Source organism: Budorcas taxicolor, chromosome 9, assembly GCF_023091745.1.
Source record: "Budorcas taxicolor isolate Tak-1 chromosome 9, Takin1.1, whole genome shotgun sequence".
NCBI classification, from domain to species: domain Eukaryota; kingdom Metazoa; phylum Chordata; class Mammalia; order Artiodactyla; family Bovidae; genus Budorcas; species Budorcas taxicolor.
This window is the reverse complement of record NC_068918.1, coordinates 24,157,623-24,160,960: the sequence shown is the minus strand read 5'-3', so window position 1 is coordinate 24,160,960 and position 3,338 is coordinate 24,157,623. Positions and strand designations below refer to the sequence as shown.

The 3,338-nt window shown below is 44.5% G+C and overlaps 1 non-coding gene across 1 annotated transcript; it reads left to right on the top strand.

The window, feature by feature from the left end:
* The first annotated feature begins 2,737 nt into the window (after positions 1-2,737).
* On the top strand, positions 2,738-2,863 carry LOC128053601 (U6atac minor spliceosomal RNA). Its single transcript, XR_008199927.1, has one exon. It is a non-coding gene; the product is annotated as a U6atac minor spliceosomal RNA (small nuclear RNA).
* The last annotated feature ends 475 nt before the right edge of the window (positions 2,864-3,338 follow it).

The window sequence follows — 3,338 nt, the reverse complement described above, 5'->3', positions numbered from 1 at the left end:
ACGAGAAACAACTGCAGTAAATACACGGCCTGGTGGGAAGCCCTCACACACAGACCATCTTAAGGGACTCTAAAAGCGCTGCTCAGATGGAGAGAGGAAAGCAGGCCTGCCGAGAACGCTGCACACGGCAGCAGGAGATCGCATCTCACTATGACAGGAGCTCCCAGGATGGACGAGGGGGCCCCGCCGATTACACGACGGCAGATGCATAAGCCGGGGCAGTTCCACAGCCCAAGGTTGTTCAGGAAAAGTCCAAAGTACACCTCCACATCTTCCCCCTCACTGAGCCAATTTCATCAGTGAGAGCCCCTAAAGCATTGTTTGGCTTTTGCTTTTGGTAATTTGTTCTTTGTAGCAAAATATACTTAAGATTTGCTATTTTAACCATTTTAAGTGCACAATTCCTTGGCATGAAGTACGTTCACAATGTTGGGCAGCCATCACCACTCTCAATTTTCAGAATTGATTCCAAAATTGATGATTTTTCCACCATCCCAAACAGAAACGTTGTGCCTGATAAAGAATAACTCCCCTTTCCCCCAGCACCCTAAGCCTCCCAGCCCCTCGTAATTTCCATTTTACTTAATTTCTATGAATTTGCCTAGTGTAAGTATCTCATATAAGTGAAACCATACAATATGGGTCCTTATGTGTCTGGACTCTTTCATGTGCATAATGTTTTCCAAGTTTATCCAAGGTGCAGCTTGTATCAGAATTTCATTCCTTTTTAAGGCTGAACAACATCCCAGGATGGATGGATATACCACATTTCGTTTGCGCAGTTTGTCTGCCAGTGGACATTTGGGTTGTCTCCATCTTTTGGCTGTTATGAATAGCACAAGGATTGGTTTAATCACTGAAGCATTTTAAGCAAAATGGAAATCTGGTCAGATTTCTATTTTAGGAAAATCATCCCACATATCTACAGTCAAGTTCCAGACAGAAAACAAATTATATCAGTTATTTTATTTTATTTTTTATACACCCTTCAATTAGATTTATTAATTGTTTTAATTCTGTGATTTTTTTCTGTAGTAATTTATTTTATTTAATTTTTTAAATTTTTTAAATTTAAATTTATTTATTTTAATTGGAGGCTAATTACAATATTGTATTGGTTTTGCCGCACATCAACATGAATCCACCATGGATGTACACGTGTTCCCAATCCTGAACCCCCCTCCCACCTCCCTCCCCATACCATCCCTCTGGGTTATCCCAGTGCACCAGCCCCAAGCATCCTGTATCCTGCATCAAACCTAGACTGGCGATTTGTTTCTTATATGTATATCAGTTATTTTAATAGAATTTAACGTAAAGAGTTATTAGCTAGATAAATGAAAAGGCAAGAAGAGACCAGTACATTATCACAGGAGTGGGAACTATAGAAGGCAGCTGCTACCCCTAGGGGCTGGGGATATAGGGATAAGAAGTTGCCAAGATGCAGGAGAAGCCCCTTGAAGCCGAATCTCAGACCCTTGAAAAGAGAGTGCCACTCATCTGGTATTGGGGTCTCTGAGCTTTGGAGGGGCACTGTGGTATTTGGATCCCCAAACACTGAGGAAGAGTGCTGCTCAGCTAGTGTCAGTGTCTCCGTGCTCAGAGAAGACCCTTGTGACTGGGACCCCATCTTCTAAGGGGGCATTGCTTGGCTGGTGCTCGTATCAGTGGACGTGATGAAAGTAATTCTGTGAGTGTTGTAAAGACTGCAAGCTGAATTCAAATGCTGCTGCAGGAATGAGCTGGCACAGCCGGGTAAAGAGGCAAGGTGGGCAAATCACATCAATAAAAACAAGAAGCTGCTCTTCTCCCACCTCCAGGGGCTTCTCCTAGGGCCCCTGTCACCGGAGCCTGGCAGGGATCCACTTAGCAGGGCAGAAATGTGGTTCATAGAGACCCTGCCCCAGTGTTGCTAAACAGAGTACCAGTGGGTTTGAAGCCAAGAGACGATAATATTATAATAGTCCCACTGCAACGGGGGAAGAAGCTGGAGGCAGCAAGCCTGGCATCAGGAATAAAGGGCATGTTGGGCATATTCCCAGTGGTAGATGATCCTTGGGGGTGGTGGCCCAGTTTGACGTCCCTACATTGGGAATGGTTCTCCATGACCACGTCTGTATTACGTAACTCCATCCACTGACCATAGCTGACTTATCAAGGGTGATCACCTTACCCAAGCTGAACTCAGGTCCTCTTTCTAACCTTTGAAATTTGGAAAAGATACACCTAAATCCTGGGGCTCAGTCAAGCTGAGTCAAGTAAGTGGGTCTGCGGACACTTCCTGCTGAGGTCATCAGAACTCATTGGGCCCTTCCCTTCCCATATTCTTGGTTGTTCAATTCTAGCTCAGATCCCAGGAGATAACCCAGAAACCATCCAATAAATTCTCCCTTTTCTTTAAGCTAGCCAGAGCCCTTTCTGTTGCTTCATGTTTTCTTTAGCCTCCCAGAGTTTACATTCCTGGGGAGTTTAAGAAATGTAAACAACATTAACACTGAGGGTTGCTAAGCGTTCTGAGAGGGAAGGAGAGGGAGCGGAGGGTGTGAGCCAGAGCAGGGGCACCTAAGCTCCTGGGGGTGGGGTGAAAGTGAGGGAGAAGCAGGAATGGGGTGGGTGGTGTGGTTGAATGTTCCAGATGCAGGAGTCACCTTGAAAGCCCACAGGTTAAAAGAAAAAGTGTGACACATTTGAGTGAATGAAAGCAGCTCAGAATGGCTCGTGTGAAGAAGTAGGTGGAGTGTCATATGAAAGGCAAGAAGGTTAGCACTTGCATTGACAAGGATGGAAGAAGCCCTTGGACCCGACAACTCGTGTATGGTCAAAGCATTGCCACCTATTTTGTTGCATCTAACCATTGTTTTAAAATGAAAATAGAAACATACATACAGAGAACAGGTTAGTGGTTATCAGAGGGGTTCCAGTGTATGGTGACACATGGAAACTAAGATTTTGGTGGTAAGCAAGCTGGTCCCATCTCTTCATGGCGAACAGATGGGGAAACAGTGGAAACAGTGACATAGTTTATTTTGGGGGGCCCCAAAATCACTGCAGATGGTGACAAGCCATAAAATTAAAAGACACTTGCTCCTTGGAAGAAAAGTTATGACCAACCTAAACAGCATATTAAAAGCAGAGACATTACTTTGCCAACAAAGGTCTGTCCAGTCAGAGCTATGGGTTTTCCAGTAGTCATGTATGAATGTGAGAGTTGGACTATAAAGAAAGCTGAGCTCTGAAGAATTGATGCTTTTGAACTGTGCTTTTGGAGAAGACTCTTGAGAGTCCCTTGGACTGCAAGGAGATCCAACCAGTCCATCCTAAAGGAAATCAGTCCTGAA